Raw genomic sequence first — 19,703 nt, 5'->3', positions numbered from 1 at the left:
TAAATGCCTGCGAGTAGGTTCATCCAGACAAGTTGCTAGCCTTCAGTGCATGCCTAATCTTCATAAAACATATAAATTAGTTAAGTTTCTTATATAATCATTTAGACTCTAAATCTAAGGGGCTTTCTATCAGATAAAGTTTCTCCAAACATCTATACTATATTTGTAAATAATAATATCATAAGTCCTAATGTAATCATTTTGTCTGTTTCAAAAAATGTAGTAATGTGGATACAGATTTTATTTTATTTATGGGTCACACCCAGCTGTGGTCAGGGGTTACTCCTTGCTCTTCCTTCAGAAATAATTGTGTCAATCACAAACCTGGGTTGTTTGACCATCCCTTCACAGAGGTAATGATAAAATTTTGGGGAAATGATAAGCGTTATCTTGGGGATAAATTTTATAATTGTCTGATGACTGAGTTCATTAATAGGCACTGTCAGTCTCTTCTAATTCATCTGGTTAGGAGAATGACAAGTAAATTTCAGTGCAAAAAACTTTCTCTATATCTGGAATACAGTGAAATAAAAAAGAAAATGATAGGAACAAGAAGAATGTGAGGAAGGGAAAATGTGCTAAAATCACCTTTAATACCAAAACCAACATTTATCACATAAGTAAGATGATGTGGGTGCAGAAAAAGAACTGTAGAAAAGTGGAGGCAGGGCAGCTGATTAAAAAGCATTTATTCAAGTAATTGACTCTTCCAGTAACTTATCACAGAAGATCTCTATATAAATCTAGATTAATCTATAGGAATTTACCTAAATCCTGGAAGAACAGAGCTTCCCCAATAAGGGACAGAGAGACAGGATTTAGGTGGATAACAGAGAAATTGTCCCTGCCAAAAAAAAGAAGCCCTATGCTAGTACAAGCTATAAGAAGGAGCTTTGTTCTTAGATGCAGAACTTACCTAGGAAGAAAAAAAAATGTGTGTGCTGAGCACATCAATTCCATGCTTATAACACTGAAAAAACCTACATAATAAAAAAGACATCAGAGTGGCAGATAAACAAAATCTTGATGATCTTTTGCAACTTTGCTAAAAGCAGCAACTAGTGGATGTCATATTAGAGCTCACCCTCCATACTAAAGACCTTGAGTAAACACAGCTAATTGAGTTTCACCCACCCTGAACAAAGAGCAACTGAAGTCAGAAAGTCAACTATGAAGAAGACTTTCTATTGCCAAACAAACCTGAATCCTCATGTGACTTTTAAAAAACATACCTAAGGCACAGTAAATATTGGGAAAATTAGAAAGGGAATTCCCTTGGCCTAAGAGATACAGGGTTTCTCTGCCCTATAAGCATACTGTCATGGGAACAACTATAGGCTCCATACCCACTCATTTGTACACCTCAAGGTCTTTTTATGGTCCCAGGAATCTTTCCACTCAGAGGTGGGTGATAATACCCTGCCTCTGTAGCTGGAAATCTTGTTATTTGTGTAGATCATAGGATGAAGGGTAGGAAAGAGTTTTTCTTTATGGTTCCAGGAGTTCTGTTCCATTACTGTTATTGTAATCAGTTTCTATAATAAGTGGTTTTTGCTCAGATTCTAGGACAGAACCTAGGATATAGTCTTTCAGCATGGTTCCAGAAGTTCTGCACAGTTGTCAAAGTCAGACCTCTGGGATTAGAGATCTTGGTTTTTGTATGACTCCTCCTAGTTTTTCTCTTTTTTGTTTGCCTTTGTTTTTCCTTTCTTCTCCCATATATTTTCTTATATCTCCAATAGAACCACATTACTGGAATCACCTTGATCAGCCTCATAATTTGAGGGGGAAAATGGATGGTACCAAGACCAGAGAGTCATGTTCATTTGGTGGAAATAAAAAATGATCAGACTTGAATACCAAATCCAAAGTCAATGACAACAGAATCAATACCCAATCTACAACAAGCAATACAAGGGGGGAACAGTTGCACTAGAATTACAGTGGGTAAAGGAGAGAGACGTGGGATGCATGCTAGGAACAGGGCTGGAGGGAGGACAATGCTGGTGGTGGGAATGCTCCTCGTTCATTGTCACTATGTGTCTTTCATATTACTATGAAAGAACTGTAATTCACTTTGACCACAATAAAAATTAAAAAACAAACAATCATGCCTAATCTAATGCCATGAAGCACCCAATAACCAAACTCACAAAGCATAGCCAGCTTTTGAAGGGGATTCACTGCCTACTCTGCTTTTTTGCCATCCTACAGCCAGCCAGACTCTCTTACCTGCAAGTCCTTAAGTGTGCTCTGTCACCAATTAGGACTGGGGCCCAGACCTTTTACTCAAGTTTCCCAACTCATACTAAATACATATATCTGTGTGCTAGTATCTTAATCTCCACCATTACTGTGAATTCTCCTATAGGCATCCAGTCATGCTCAACCTTGATATCATAGCTTGGTAACAGATATTCATGAATACAAACTTGTACATATCATCCAAATCTGCCCATTCTGGCACAATTCTACCTGCCAGATGCTCAGAACTGTTTCCCCTTTTTAGTTGCTCAGTACAGTCTAACCTTGGTGCTATAAGTGCCACTAGTCAACTGCAAATATGACCCTTGATCACTACTTAGAATTGTACAAACAATGAACATTTGGCTCAGTCTAAGGATAAATGAGTGAATAAGAAGATAGGAAATGGGCCCGGAGAGATAGCACAGTGGCTTTTGCCTTGCAAGCAGCCGATCCAGGACCTAAGGTGGTTGGTTCGAATCCCGGTGTCCCATATGGTCCCCCGTGCCTGCCAGGAGCTTTCTGAGCAGACAGCCAGGAGTAACCCCTGAGCAATGCCGGGTGTGGCTCAAAAACCAAAAAAAAAAAAAAAAAAAAAAAAGAAGATAGGAAATATATGCATAATCAAGTACATAGTATTAGACTTTAAGAAAAGGTGAAAACATCAAAAAGAATAAGAACAACCAGTGCTGGTGTGAATGTGGGAGAAAGAGACTCTCATTTACTGCTGATGGGAACATCTACTAGCCCAGTCTTTTAGGAAATTAATACAACCTTTCTTAAAAAAACTAGAAATTGGTGCTTGCTTCAGCAGTGCATATACTAAAATTGGAGCGATACAGAGAAGATTAGGATGGCCCCTGTGCAAGAATGACATGCAAATTCATGAAGTGTTCCATATTTAAAGAAAAATGAGAAATTAAAATTTTATTTAACCATTAATTCCATTCCTGGGTATATACCCAATCGGCACAAAACACAGTGCAGAAAGTGCATCTACATTCCTACATTTTAGCAACACTATTTACAATAGCTAGAATCTGGAAACAACAAAGAGCCCAAGAATAGATGAATAAACAAAAAATCATGTTACATATACACAATGGACTAAAAATGATGCAGCCATTAGGAAAAGTGAAGTCATGAAATTTGCTTATATATGAAGAACATGCTAAGTGAAAAAAGTCAGAGGAATGGGAACAGGCATAGAATAATCACACTCACTTGTGAGATATAATAAAACATAGTATGGTAATAATAACCAAAGAAAAATAGAAACAAGGGCTAGTAGTATTGGTCCATGTTAGAAAGTTTATCACAAGGGGGAGGTGTAATTAGGACAGAGAAGAGACTACTATGACAATACTATTTCGAATCACTGTAGACAAGAACTATGTGCTGAAATGAGGTAAATTGATATATGCATGATACTTTTTCAGAAACAGTATTTCAAGCCACAGTACCAAAAAGGAAAAAATAAAATAGAAAGAGAGACAGAAAGAGATTGAGAGAGAGAAGAAATATGTCTGCCATAGAAGCAGGCTGGGGGAAGTGAGGGAAAGGTAGAAGGGAACTCAGAACATAGGTGGCAGAAAATATATACTGGTGAAGGGATGAGTGTTGGAATATTGTATGACTGAAACTCAATCATCAACAACATTTTAATTGTATAACTAAATAACTGCCACAGTTATTCTATTAATATTTTATTTACTTAATTAATTAATTTGGCTTTTGAGATACACCCAGCAGTGCTCAAAGGTTACTCCTGGCTCTGTGCTCAGAAGTTACTCCTGGCTGGCTCAGAGGACTATACGGGATGCGAGGGATCAAACCCAGGTAAGTCACCTACAAGGTATACATCGCTCAGGCTCTCAATTAAATATTTTAAAAGTAAAAAATAGTCAATTTTTGAGAGATAAATGTTTACAATAACATTAATATACGTGTTCTGAGCTTATATTGCTATGATACTGCATCCATCACCAAAGCATCAGATGATGAAGAATGATTCTTATTTAAAAAGTTGATTTTATTTTTTAGAGTTTTTGATTGACATAAAGAGATTTAAAATCTATAGTAGTAGGTTAAAATATTGCTTAGAATAATAGAACTATACATGAAGAAGTTTTTCAATAAAGTACAAACATTAATTATTAAAGAAAAGTCAGATAAGTCTCTACAAGTTGTAACCTATTACATATCAATGAGAAGGTATAGGTGGGGCTGGAGTGGTGGCACAGTGGTAGGGCACTTGCCTTGCATGCAGCTGACCCAGGATGGACAGTAGTTCAAGCCACAGGTGTCCCATATGGTTCCCACAAGCCAGGAGCGATTTCTGAGCACAGAGCCAGGAGTTACCCCTGAGTGTCATTGAGTGTAGCCCCCCCAAATTTTTTTAAAAAAGAGAAAACATGTAAGAGACAATTAAAAAGTGCATAGATCAGATTAAAAGAAAGATGACTCACTGTGCACAATTCCATTTTTACACTTGTAAACTCAGAGAAAAAAAATTCAAAAATTTAGCTCAGGTCTAAGAAACTAGATCAAGAGCTAAAGTAAATGCTTTACATACTGGATTTGATTCCAGCATCACCAATAAGGCTACTGAATAAAACTGAAAGTGGTCACAAAACAAAACAATAAAAAAATTCAATCATATTTTTATTCTGAGTTTTTATGATAAAATATACAATGATTTCATGGAGCAATTATTCCATAGGAATTGTTAAATTGTGAAGTACATGGATATGCTGATATCTTTTACTTTATTAGCCATTCCAGTATGTCTTGATTTAATAAAAAAAAATAGGGCAAAACAAAATTTGTCTAAGAGAGCAAAAGATTAGAGAAGCATGCTTCAAAAAGACAAGCTTTTATCAGTTAATCAGTTACCCTATTCAGTATCTAATTCAGATTTTATATTTTTAGGAATCTGGAGATCAAGAGAGTCTGGTGGGGGGTATATAGTTGAAAAGCTATATGAAACATCAAAAATCGAACTTAAAACACGTTTGTCCTTAATGATAAAAACGTTGAGCCAGGGAGGGCATTTGCTTTGCATGTGGCCAACTCTGGTTCAATTCCCATATGGTCATTCGGAGCCTGCTAAGAGTAATTTCTGAGTGCAGAGGCAGGAAAAACTGAGCTCTGTTTATGTGGCCCATAAACAAACAAACAAACAAAAGATAGAAAGGTTTAGGTTATTTACTATGACATAGTATTATTTGAGGGATACAGAAGTCTTTTAAATAGAAAACATTTATAATACAGTGAAAGAAATTCTACTCAAGTATTGGAAAAAAATAAATTTAGTAAGTTAAAAGTTGTGAATTAATTACAAGGAAAAATGTTTTCCTACAGTAAGGAAAGAAAAATTACAATTTCATTAAATTTCATACACTGTGGCTGCTACAATAGTACAAAAAGAGCACGCAGGTTTTAATTTTATAAATAATAATTAACATTTAGGAAATTAACATTTCCTTTCTCCCATTCTGATGATTAAAGAAGTAAGCATTTTTTTTTTACAAAATAAAATGGGAAAAATAAGTTACTGATAGCACAGTAATTAGAATGAAAAAGGGGGACTTTTGAGAGATTGGCAATGTTTAGCCTAGAGGAGAAAGAGAATTTAGGTTTGTATCTGAGCATTTCATTTGTATCTGAGTATTTCAATAACTTTCTCATAAAAGAAAAACTTAATATTCTAAAGGTGTTCTTACCAGAAACTTAGGATACTGGATGTAAGGAAGCAAATTTTGGCACATTATATAAAATATGTTATATAGTCAAAGTAGCCTCAATGTTGGGTGAATTTAAATCAAACCCACATTAGATAAAACACCTCATCCTTATGAGAATTATCCATATAAACAAAAAAAAAAAAAGAAAAAATATTGGGTTGGTGAGGGTGTAGAGAAAAATCAACTCTTGTGTACTATTAGGTGAATGTAAACTAGTAGTCTCTATAGATAATGGTATGGGAATTTATTTTGAAAATAAAAACTAGACAGTTTCATATGATTCAGCAGTAATGTTCTCAGCATTTATTCTAAAAAATAAGAATGAAAATAATTTGAAGGATATTTTTACTCCTATGTTTGTAGTAGCATTATTCACAACTTCCTAAACATGGAGTTAACCTAATGTTGGCTGACAGATGATTAAAGATCATTGTGTTATGTTTACTCAGTGGAATACTGTTCAACTATTAAAAGATAAAAAAAAAAAATACCCCTTTTGGACAAGATGAATGGAACTTGAGGGGATTATTGTAAGTGAAATAAATCAGAAAAATGAAAAAATATTTCCAGATTATTTTACTCATATATGAAATGCAAATAACTGAAGCACTTAACTAGCAAGCACATCAATAAAAAACAATTCTTTAACCCTACAAAAATATGAGGTAATTGCAAAAGGGGAAAGGAGAGGGTATGGAAAGAATAGGTAGTAAGGGGTCAATTTGAGAGTGTAATGGTACCAGAACTTTGGTGGTGGGTGGATGAAGCATCTTAAGATCTTAAACTATACTCCTAAATTTGTGTTATATGCTAGGCTGATGGTAAACAGATATAAAATTGGTTAAACAGAACAGCATATACTTCCCTGGAGTATAAAGAGTTTAACTTACTTAAGTTTGGAGTTTGAGAGGTAACTCAGGGGTTATGAGCTCATACCTTTATGCACACAGTCTGAATTAGAGCTTTTTACCTCAAGGCCTCTTGATCACTGAAAAGGTGATCTGGTAGCTCCGAACACCATTCATTAGATTCTAACATTAAACTGAACTGTCAGCCTTTTTTGCTGATTATTAACTAGGAGTATCCATTTGCTGTCCATAACACTGCATAGGAGGCCTATCACTGATCTGAAAAATCTCAAAAATCCCAAATGAAAATGTACACTCTGAGTTTCTAGCCTGGATGTTATAGAAGTGGGGTTTCTACAGTTAAAATAGGTAATGACAACTTTTTACCAATACTATTTTCCTTCGTTACTATATACAAAACTTACTATAAATAAGAAAAACTAGTTCCTATCTTTTCTCTATCTAAATTTAGATTAGCTAACTATAAAATATGCAATGAGACTTTCTCAAAACAAACAAAATGCTTGGTCAAAATAAGTCATCTATGCTACTCTTCAGGATATAACAGTTCATCTGCTTCAAGATACTGTTGTGAATGCATACTGCAAAATGTAAATTTACAATTGCCAACCATGTTTTATGATAATGTGTATATGTATTTCCAGGACAATGGCAGGTGTCATTGTGAAGCTGTAACTATTTTATGTAACTAAATTTTAATTTAATTTGAGCAATAACATGTGGCATTAACAGAATAGCAGATGCCACGGCAACATGAAACCATAAACAATATACCTAGATATAGTATTTTTGTTGTTGTTGTTTTGAGGCCACGCCCAGTAGCACTAAGTGATTAGTCCTGGTTCTTTACTCAGAAATTACTCCTGGCAGGCTCACGGGACCATATGGATGCTGGGGATCAAAACCAGGTTGGTATGTGCAAGGCAGACACCCTATGCTGTACTATGGCTCTGACCCCTGTTTGTTTATCTTTAGATTGTTTTAAATTAAAGTCATAACTGGCAGTGCTCAGGCTTACTCATGGCTCCATGCTGAAGGATCATGCCTGCTCAGGGGAATATATTCAGTGTAGAGAATCAATTAGGCTATCAGCATGCAAGTCAAGTTTCTTAGCCCCTGTTCTATCTTTCAAGCTCGTTGTTTTGAAATATTTTCCTTCTTGAAATTTTTTGAGATTCTTATGTTTTTTTGTCTTTCTATAAATTTGAGACTACAAACCTTCATAAGAAGCATTTGCTAGACACACTTAATTTTTAAATTAATATTAATAAAAACATCATTTTAAGTTGACATTGTAAAAAATATTTATTTACATAAATATCAGTGAACAAAGTATAGAAATAGGCAGAATATATTTGACTGAGGAGTGCAACACTACTCTCATACTAGTTAATCCATAACATTTCTTTCTCTCGCCAATACTTTCATCACAGAAATAGCAACAATAGAAAACTAATGGAGTTTGAAATCCATATGTTGAGAAATGCTCAAGGACTATCCTTATACTTAGCTTTCTACGAAGAATCTTTTGTTTATTTGTTTGTTTATTTTTGTTTTGGCAAAACTGAGGGGTTACTCCTGGCTCTGCACACAGGAATTACTCCTAGTAATGTTCAAGAACCTTATAGAATGCCACAGACCAAACCTGTGTCAGCCACGTGCAAGGCAAGTACCCACTGTACTATCTCTCTGCCATCTCTATTTCTTTTCTTTGAATGGAAATTTGAGTTAAATGCTTGATAAATTGACTCACATGCCTTGGTTTACATGATGCCTTAAAAGATTATTACCGATAAAATTTATGTGCTCACAAGCATTTTTATAGCAAGCAAGAAAGATAGGCTTGATTGGTATTAATAGTCCTACTGATTACACCTCTATAAAAGTGTTATGGTAATATAAATGTATTATGACTCCAATGCTGTAGCAGTGACATTTTCCCAAAAAATTGTATCACAGGGATGATTTGCTTTTCTTGAAATCATACACAAAAAGAGAAAACAAGAAACTAAGTAAAGAAAGAAGGACATACCCTTAGACTAAGACTAGAGAGTTTGAGGGAATCATGAGCTTTTTATGCTTTGAATGTAGAATTTTAAATTATTTATGCAATAATTGTGTGAAAAATGCTCATGTCACAGATAATTAAAAATAACATTTAAAACAATGAGGCATTTTTTTTCAATAGGGTATTTTTCATCTTCCAGGTTGATAAAGAATTACTGGCACAATCCAATGTCAATAAATGGAAAAACGGGTACTCTCAAATACTGTAGAAAAAGAGATTGGTGTCACTTATTAATACTTAAAAGTAACCTTAATTCATAAGTTAAATTTTTATAAATCTTAACAAAGATATTTTCACAAGTGGTATCACTAGAATGTTTTCTAGGAAGTGGATAGAATAATGTGACATTAGAAAGAGTCTATATGACCCCTAATAGTTAGATTATTAATAAAACAGCAGCAATGAAAAACACTGAAGTAATGTATATAAATGGAGACAGGACACTTTCCAGGACATATTTTTAAGTGATAAAAGGGCAAGTATCAAAATAATATGTATAATACTTATCAATTACATAAAATATATTATTATATACATATATATCATAGAAAGTGATTAAAAACAATCTTTTTACCCTTATATCCTTTAAGAATTTGAGTGATTGACAGAAAGCAGAACTGCTCTGTTTTTAAAAGTACGGTTATGTCTATTTAAAATACATTTGTCTACGATAGGCACCTAATATGTATATTCATGAATTACTTAGATAATTAAAAATTAAAAGTACATTTTCAAATGGTTATGAAATTATTGCTTCAAACATCTGAGTGTCTTGGCTTTCTTCACTAATTATTCCTAGTATTTAGCATTTTGGAAATGAATATATCCTTTTAAAGCAGTATAATAAAGAACTTGATCATAAGATCTAGTATGAAGAAAGGTTTCTAATTTATGTTACCTTTCCATTAAATTTAATAGATTTAATTGGACATTATATATTGAGATGGCTGAAGTTTTTGAGTTTTGCTGTAAGTAGCAAAATCTACAGTAGCGAAAGTATTTTTTTATGAAATTAGTACTTAAAGTAATAAGTTAACTTTTAAACACTAGCATAATTAGTTCCCACTCTACAATCCAAAGCAATTTGGCTTTCACTTTGAAAACCTGCTCAGTAAACAAAAATCAGAGTATTGCAAAGTTGGCCTCCTTTGCTTAAGAAGATTGGCTGATTAGAAAACAAGAGTTACAATACGTATGTATCTTGACTTTTAGGTTTTAAAATAATTTTTGTTTGTTTTTGTTTTGTTTTTGTTTTGGGCCACACCCGTTTGATGTTCAGGGGTTACTCCTGGCTAAGCACTCAGAAATTGCCCTTGGCTTGAGGGCACCATATGGGACACGGGGGGGGGGGGGAGAATCAAACTGGGGTTCTTCCTTGGCTAGCGCTTGCAAGGTAGACACCTTACCTCTAGCGCCACCTCTCCTGCCCCTGAGCTTTTAAAAATCTTAATTGAAATATCTTAGTTATTCCTTTTAGACGCTGTGGTTTGCATTATTGTTAATGTAGGGTTAATGTGACTATTCATTCAACAACCAATTGTTCAGAGTGATCAGTTACAGCTATAACTGTCATAGTGGTCCCTTCTCAAACTTAACTGCACTGCTCTACTATTTGTGGCAAGCTTCTTTCCATGAACTGGTCCTCCTGGCACTCATATATTTTGTCTCTGGGTATTATTACAATATTATCATTTTTCTATTATCCCACAAATGAGTATGATTATTTTATATCTATTCCTCTCACTCTAATTCATTTCACTCAGCATAATACTCACCATATCATCCATGTATAAGCAAATTTCATGACTTCATTTTACCTAATAGCTATGTTGTATTATATTGTGTGATATAACATCGTTTCTTTAGCCACTTATCTCTTCTCAGACACTTGGGTTGTTCCACTTTTTAACTATTGTAAATAGTGCTATGATGAACTTAGGGAGAAAGGTAGGAAGGATTGGGGACACTGGTGGGGAAGAATGTTCACGGGTGAAGGTGATGTCTACATTGTAAGACTGAAACTCAAACAAGAACAACTTTGTAACCACAGTTTTTAAATAAAAGGGGGAAAAGAGCAAGATGGAGCAAAGAGATCACAAAGTTTCTCTAAAAACTAATCTTAGTTATATATTTTATTTTTAAAGATTATTTTATTTAAATATCATGATACAAGGTTGTTCATGATACAGTTTTTTTCACTGTTGCCAAGTTTTTCATTATTGTGTTTAAGTTATACAATGTACAACACAATTCAACAGTGCACATTTCCTACCACAATGAGCTCAGTTTCCCTCCCGCCCTCCTTCCTGCCTTTGCCTCTACCTGCCTCCGTGACATTTTCCTTCTCTCTCTCTCTGAAAGATCTTTTTTTACTTGTAGAATTAAATTGAAAAGTAGAAGTTGATACTGTGTACATAGAAAATATTCATATTTTCCCTCTCCAGTAATATATATGTATATATTATATATAATATATGTATATATATTATATACATATGTTATTGGGCCACACCCATCGGTGCTCCGGGGTTACTCCTAGCTATCTGCACAGAAATAGCTCCTGGCAGACATGGGGGACCATATGGGACGCTGGCACTTTAACTAACCACCTTAGGTCCTGGATCAGCTGCTTGCAAGGCAAACACTGCTGTGCTATATCTCCAGCCCCCAATAATAATATATTAAATCAACTAACTCCTCTCCAAATATTTCTTATTCAATCTCTTTAAATTTTTAAAAAAAGACTGTTGTTTCTTTTTCTTTATATTCTTTACTCTTATTTATTTACTTACTTATTTACTTACTTACTTACTTACTTTTGGAGTCTAGAAGCATGTTTTGGACCACACCTGGCTAGTCCTAGCTCCATATTAAGGAATGACCCTTGTTGGTATTCAAGAGTTCAGGAGGTCATATGAGGTGTAAGAAATTAATTAAGGTCTTCCTTATGCAAGGCGAGTACCTTACCTCCTGTACTATCTCTGACTCCTAGCTATTTTTCAAGTACTGATTTCAACCTTAATCAGACATAAAGAATTAAGATGCAGTGCATGATGAACAAATGCACATTCGTTTAAAGAAATAAAATGTTAAAAGCAACTTACCAGAGGAAATACGTTGCAGATGTTAAGGAAAGGTATGACTTAATATGTACTAGAATTGATGAGATCGAATTCATTTGAGAGTTTTCATATGGTGCCTGACATATATGTACCTATAAAATTTAACCAAAAACAACCTTGCACCATTTGATATGCTATATAACTAAGTCAAACTTTATCTCCAGAACATTATAGTTTTATAAGTTAGTGTTTTAGAGTTTTTAAATTTTAACCAGTGGAGCTCTAGATTTATAGGGGACAACTGTAATTAGAGATTTTCTGGCTAGGGTAAGTCTATTCTGATGTTCAAGAGTAACCATAATATGCATAGATCTAGACAAGAATTTCGCTACGAGATACATAGAATAGAGGACTAGTTTCTTCAAAGAAATCAAAATAACAGATGCATTTGGTTGAATATTTGTCCTATTTTCTGAAATAAATTTGTACCACTCAAAATAATACAGATTGAGGCTTTTTGTACAAAAGCATAATTAATTTACTTTTCTAGTATACTATGAAAAGGCAACTAAATTGCCTTAAAATATATGATATATATCTGTTGGGTGGAGCAGAATGTACACTAAGAAAATGAGAAGAGTGAGTGTTGATATTTGTGTTTCTTGTTTCTCTGTAGATGCTAAACATCCTAGTAGTGATTAAAAGTCTTTTTTTTTTTGACTACTACTAAGATTAAAACCCATTAACTCTGATACTCTACATTTTGTGTTCACTTTTAAACACTAAATTAGTATGTATTATAATACATTATGATGGCTTGTGAATTGTGGGGAGAACTTAAGTTCTCAACAAATTAATAGATGAAAAATATATCCAAAACAGAGAAGAGCTTCCTACAAGGATAAAAATCAAAAAGTAGAGGCCTATTTACTACAGCAGAGAAGGTAGCCTAAGTCAGGCTAAGTAATGGAAACTTACATAACCTGTATCATTAATTGTAAAAGAAGAAACATTTGAAGATCTTGAAAATCACTAATAATAAAAATAATTAAGTAAACTAGGTCATAAAACCAAAAAGGGTTATAGTAATTTAAATGTTTTTGTTTTGGTTTTGGTTTTTGTGTCACAACTGGTAGCACTTGAGTTACTCTTGGCTCTGCACTCAGAAATCATTTCTGATGGGGCTGGAGCAGTGGTGCAAGTGGTAGGGCATTTGCCTTGCATGCACTAATCAAGGACAGACTGCGGTTCAATCCCCCAGTGTCCCATATGGTCCTTCAAGTCAGGAGCAATTTCTGAGTGAATAGACAGGAGTAATTCCTGAGTGTCACCAGGTGTGACCCAACCCCCCCCCCAAATCAGTCCTGGCAGGCACGGGGGGGGAGAGCATATGGGATCCAGGATTTGAACCACCATCTGTCTTAGAACAGCTGCATGCAGGGCAAATGCCCTACCTCTGTGCTATCTCTCTAGCCCCTAATTTAAATTTTAAATAAAAGAGATGAATGATGTTAATACTATATTTTTCCAAGAAGATGTTAAATATGAGGAATAGTACAAAGACTGAAGAAGTAGCTCCTATATATAGTCAGAGTAATGGAGCAAGGGCTATGTGTACCTCCAAACACAGGCCAATATGAAGCCAATTAAATATACCATTATTAATTATAACTGTAATACTTCCACTATGAATAACTGAGAAGGCAAAGGAAGGTTAATTGGAGCAGAGTGGTGTGACGAATAACTGAAAAGCAGTAGGTTTTGTAAAAAAAAAAAATAAAGACTTGATGGAGAGAAGGAAAAGTGAGAACATTAGATATTTAGACTTTTAATAAAGTACTTTCCTTGTCACCTTCTTGTCTGTGAATTTAGAAGTGTGTGAGGAGAGGAGAGGCTCTTACCTAAAGATTGTGTCTTTTGCATATTAGTAGAGTGCACAAGAATAAGGTCTTCAGTTTCAGGGATCAAGGAATGAAAAAATGGATAGAATACACACACACACACACACACACACGAAGGGAGAAATGAATGTGAAGGAGATAACAGAACTTAAACTTAAATATAATAAATCCAAATAACATGTAATCAGGTTAGAGTTTTCTTGAAAGTTTGGTATGAATTAATCATAGGCAGAACTAAAACAATAAAAGTGTAGCTTGGGGAGAATGACATTCTTGAGTTCTGAGTAGATTCTTTTAGTAAAGAGATCCCCCAAGTATAGAGACACACTTACCAAGATATTCCTGCCAAGTATTTAGACTAATGTATTTGGTGCCAAAACAAAAGATCTATTAAATGTCTATATAGTAAATAACAATTTTTCACAGTGTAGAGACTTCTACACTTAAGTCACTTACATAAGCTCTGCCCACACATTTCTCTGCTAAAAGAAATTTCCAAGTTCCTTAACTTATATTTAGAAGCTGAATTCTTTTCTTGCTTCTGAATGATCTGCCTTAGTTTCTTTTAGCCCGACAAAAGTTTAAAATCAATAGCTTGTTTAAAGCTCTGCTGTAATGATCCTGAATTTAACACAGCTCAGTTGGAATTTTCAACCTCAGTGAGTTGACACCCACTAGGCTAAAAGTTTAAATGTACTTGTAGGTACAGAATTTGTTGCTTAGAATTCCTAAGCCTCCAGTAAATCCACTGAAATATGTGGTGTGCTCTTTCAGCTGAAAGATGGATGAATCGTGAGGCCCAGATCTGTTGCAGCATGACCTTTTCCTCTTTGCTCTTATCATGATACAGTAGTAGCCACTTTCCTGCCTATTGGTCCCCAATTCTTTGTGCTCTCTAAAAATTTTGCAATTCTTTTTTTTTTTAATCTCAACATTCTACCAACCCTCAACCATTATTGTATCATTAAATCTTAAATTACAAAAATGTTCTTAATCCTTCAAAGTTGAGATTGAGATTCCTCTAAATTCTTCAAGGTCAGTGCTTGTCCTTGTACCAAGTAGTTCATTAATAAGACAGCTTAGAGTTTTCTTACTATAGTTCCCACTGAAATGGTCTCAGAAATTGTTAAACATTGATTATTCCAAATTACTGATGGAGACTTGAGGTTTTAATGATAAAATTACGTCCAACCCTACCCTTGGAAATAATTTTTGAAAAATCTCTACTACTGTAATGATGGCATCTTCTTTTTCCCCCACTTTGTCTTTTCTTTCTCTTTCTTTCTTTCTTTCTTTCTTTCTTTCTTTCTTTCTTTCTTTCTTTCTTTCTTTCTTTCTTTCTTTCTTTCTTTCTTTCTTTTCTTTCTTTCTTTCTTTCTCTTTCTTCTTCTTTCTTTCCTTCTTTCTTTCTTCTTCCTCCTCTTCCTTCCTTCCTTTCCTTCCTTCCTTCCTTTCCTTCCTTCTTCCTTCCTTCTCATCTCTCTCTCTCTCTCTCTCTCTCTTCTTTCTTTCTTTCCTATCTTTCTTTTCTTTCTTTCTTTCTTTCTTTCTTTCTTTCTTCTTTCTTTCTTTCTTTCTTTCTTTCTTTCTTTCTTTCTTTCATTTTTTGTAATAATATCTTTATTTAAACATCATAAATTACATACATGGTTGTATTTGGATTAGTCATAAAAAGAACAACCCCCCTTTCACCAATGCAACTTTCCCATCACTAATGCTCCAATCTCCTCCCTCCCCTGTCCTCTACCTGTATTCAAGACAGGCTTTCTACATCCTTCACTCAATGACATTGTTATGATAGTTCTCAGTGTAGTTATTTTTCTAATTGCACTCACCACTCTTTGTGGTGAGCATATATCTTGAGTGTGGTCCTTGTGGCCCTAATCTCTGGGAATTATTTCAATGTCTTTAATTTTTCTTAAAACCCATAGATAAGTGAGACTATTCTGTGTGTGTCTATCTCCCTCTGACTTATTTCACTCAGCATAATAGATTCCATGTATATCCATGTATAGGAAAATTTCATGACTTTGTTTCTCCTGACGCTACATAATATTCCATTGTGTATATGTGCCACAGTTTCTTTAGCCATTCATCTGTTGAAAAGCATCTTGATTGTTTCCAGAGTCTGGCTATTGTTAATAGTGCTGCAATGAATATAGGTGTAAGGAAAGGATTTTTGTATTGCATTTTTGAGTTCCTAGTGTATATCCCTAGAAGTGGTATAGCTGGGTCAAGTGGGAGCTCAATTTCCAGTTTTTTGAGGAATCTCCATATTGTTTTCCATAAAGGCTGGACTAGATGGCATTCCCACCAGTACTGAATGAGAGTTCCTTTCTCCCCACATCCCTGCCAGCACTGATTGTTCTTATTCTTTGTGATGTGTGCATGATGGCACCTTCTAAATCCCTGTCTTAAGAAATGAATTCTTGCTCAAATTAGGAGGAACAGCAATCACCATTTCTCTGTTACCTTGGCTAAATTGCATGCCTTTTCCTTCAATTTGCCCAGCTTGCATGTGCAACAGGCCACATGAAAATCTCCCCAACTGCTTTGGATAGATTTGTGTTCTGTGTCCCCAGTTGATTGCAGTTGCCAGGTATACTGTGTGTTGTAGAAAAAAAGTATTTTATAAAAAACAAGGGCAGGTCATACTCAGTTGCAAATATACTAAATACTAATTAATGACGTTGTGCTCACGTTTTTTTCCTTGAACAAAGAGTAGTACTTGGAATGTTTATTTGCAAGCAGGTTTAAATTGAAACTGGATCTTCTTTGTAATGTCTGAAGTTCTATCTCAGCAAAAGGAATTTAAATGTTTTGCTTCACATTTCTCCCATTTGTCTTACAGTTTTGGCTGTGTGGAAAAGAAAAGAGAAAACAGAGGAGATAGGGAAGATAGTATACTAAAACAATGGAAGAGAAATGGTAGGAAGTAATTCTGTCTTGAGATTTCATAGTACTATCAAAGTTTAGAACAAAACACTCATTGCTAGGATAAGAAAATTTCCTTTCAAACTTTTCCTTTGGAAACTCTCTTATCTTCTTTCTTATTGCTTTAGATTTGGGCCATTTAAATACAGGTATGCCTGAAAGTAGAAAGATAACATTTTGGGTGCCAACTATTTCCCTTAGCTTGGCTGTCTAGGTTGAAGGATCTCCCTTAGGGAAAGAGATTTGAATGGATGTATTTTACATTCATGAATCAATAAAAAAAACCTACTATATTTTTTTATTTTAATATGAACTGTAAAACAATCTAAAAAAATCCTGAAGAGTGATTTCTAAGACTTTTGACATAATAGAAATTAATTTTCTTTATTATTTTCTTTCTCCTTTCTCCTCTCAGTATTCAGGTATCATGCCACAAATGGAACTCAATGCTTCTTTTCACTTATTCACTTATTTTTATTGTATTTATATGAGAAAATGAATGTTAGCTGACCTACTATGGTATCATCATTTCACAATACAACATATTTAACCATCATTTGACATACCTTAACCTTAAGTAGTGATATGTTCATCATTTCTGACTAAAAATGTAAATTAAAAGAAAAAGTCATGTAATTGAATAAGAATTACTTCTACTAAGTACCTTATTCACGTTGAATGACATAGTAGTAAGAAAAACATTTTATTTTATTTTACTTTTTTGGTTTTTGGGCCACATTCAGTGATGCACTCAGAAATTGCTCCTGGCTTGTGGGACCTTATGGAATGCCAGGGATCAAACCTAGGTCCTTCCTGGGTCAGCAGCATGCAGGGCAAACACCCTACTGCTGTGTTATTTCCGGCCCCAAGAAAGCATTTTAAATGTCTCTTTGTATTGATCCCATTCTGAATCATATCAGTGTCTAATCTAACATCCGGAGACAAGCTAAAGAGAGCACAAATGTTTAAATATGGCAAAGAACTTCAAGGTCCTTATGGTAAAACTTATTCAAATTATGAATTAAATGTATAAAACTCAACTTGTTGAATAGGAAAATCAATATTTATTAACAAATGTAATGTTGATGATGGCAGTTATAATTTATGGAATGTGTTCTATGTGCATGATACTGTACTATATGAATATACTAAGAATTTTCACATAGCATCTCATTTAGAACAAATTAAATTTATTAGGTTGTTACTCTTCTCCTGGTTAATGAAATAAAAAATATATTATAGACAAATTATAAAAAAAAACTTGTCAGAATGACTCTTGAATTATTATTTCATCAAGAAGTAGAAATAATCTAAGCCTAATTCTTTAAAATTATACCTTCATTTACTCAACTGAAGAAGTGATTCTAAATATTATCATAAAGCTAGACATTTCTTAGATCTAACCATTTAGGCAGCTACTGAAAAATTCATGTGTTATTTTTATGTTAATAAAATATGAAGTAGTAAATCCAAAAGAATGATAGAAAAAATGGACTCTGATTCTAATTTCTTTTATTTGAAAATCATATCCTTTATTATTCTTCATGTAAATTCTTGAAAGGCCCAGTTTATCCCTACTATAGACCAGAACTTACCATTTGTATTGCAACATATTTAAATGTGGATAGAAACATAATGTTCTTCTTGGGCCAAAAACAAAAAAAAAATCAAAAAACAAAAAACACTAATGAAACCAGATGCTCAAAATACTCACACACAGAGAATTCTGATCCAAAGAGAATCCCAATGCAAGTCTAATATAGTAAAGGAAAAAAGTTTGCTTTAAAAAAATTTCTGTAAAACTCATGCAGCAGACTGCAATAGTGTAGGCAAGATGGTTAACTGCTGAGTCTTTGATTTAATGAAAACTTCAGGAAAGCAATTCAATTCACTGCAGGGACTGCTTTGTTCTTCCAAATATGATGCTTTTTTAATGAGAAAGATGATTGTAAGGATAAACTCTATTCCTTTGCATTTTTTACACTAATTAGCATACAAAGCACTACTTTGGCATAAGGAGACTTATCTCTCCAGGCAATACAGTTACTCATCTTGTAACCACCCTTCAATTTCCCACAAGAATACTGTAATGCATGCCAAGAATGAGTATTACTCTATGCCAGCTCTCAGCATGGGTAAAATGAATGCTTAAAGATTCCCAGATTAACATTTTACTTGGACTCCAGATAAACGAAAGACACAATACTTTCTTACCAACCTTACATGCTATTTATAAGGAAAGAATCAGAAGAACATAATTAAAGACATATTTGATATGGGAACTCTGGGAAGATTTGATGTAGAGTTGGTGTGTGTGTGAAGTTTATTTGAAGATTAATTAAGTATAAGAGTGTTGCATAATTTTAATTTTAAGAAAGAAATTTATTACACTCTGTGATATTGAAAGTCCTGATATTCATTTATTTGAGTATCAGCTGACCATGCTATATGTTGTTTCATTTTGGCAGGGCCACTCTTGGTGGTGTACAGGGCTTACTCCTGGCTCTGTGCTTAGAAGTTACTCCTTGTGGGCTTAGGGATAATATGGTATGTGGGGATACAACCCTGGGGATAGAGCCCTGGAATACCCTCTACAAGGTAAGTACCCTACCCACTGTTTCTAAAGCCACATGCACATGCTCTAAGTTTGATTAAAACTGTAATTAAGTGGGTTTGGTGCAGAGTGACTCTCAAAGCACTACATATGTATGAAGTGTATATATTTTTGCATCGTTTAATGGGATTAACATGAATTACAGTTTTTTTCCTACTATCAAGTTTCCAGAAGAAGTATGATTTTATTGAAACTATTCTTTATGTTTAAATGGAGGCACAGTGGGTACTACTCAAGAACTATTCCCAGCTCTTTGTTCAGGATC

The 19,703-nt window shown here is 34.2% G+C and overlaps 1 protein-coding gene and 1 non-coding gene across 2 annotated transcripts in view; one reads left to right on the top strand and one right to left on the bottom strand.

Annotated features, from left to right (window-relative positions):
• Positions 1 to 19,703, bottom strand: part of SLC35F1 (solute carrier family 35 member F1) — a 491,181-nt gene that overhangs the window by 183,571 nt on the left and 287,907 nt on the right. The window lies entirely within an intron of this gene.
• On the top strand, positions 3,045 to 3,149 carry LOC126007433 (U6 spliceosomal RNA). Its single transcript, XR_007495006.1, has one exon. It is a non-coding gene; the product is annotated as a U6 spliceosomal RNA (small nuclear RNA).

This window comes from Suncus etruscus, chromosome 4, assembly GCF_024139225.1.
Source record: "Suncus etruscus isolate mSunEtr1 chromosome 4, mSunEtr1.pri.cur, whole genome shotgun sequence".
NCBI classification, from domain to species: domain Eukaryota; kingdom Metazoa; phylum Chordata; class Mammalia; order Eulipotyphla; family Soricidae; genus Suncus; species Suncus etruscus.
The sequence above is the reverse complement of the archived record's forward strand: the minus strand, read 5'-3'. Positions and strand labels throughout refer to the sequence as shown.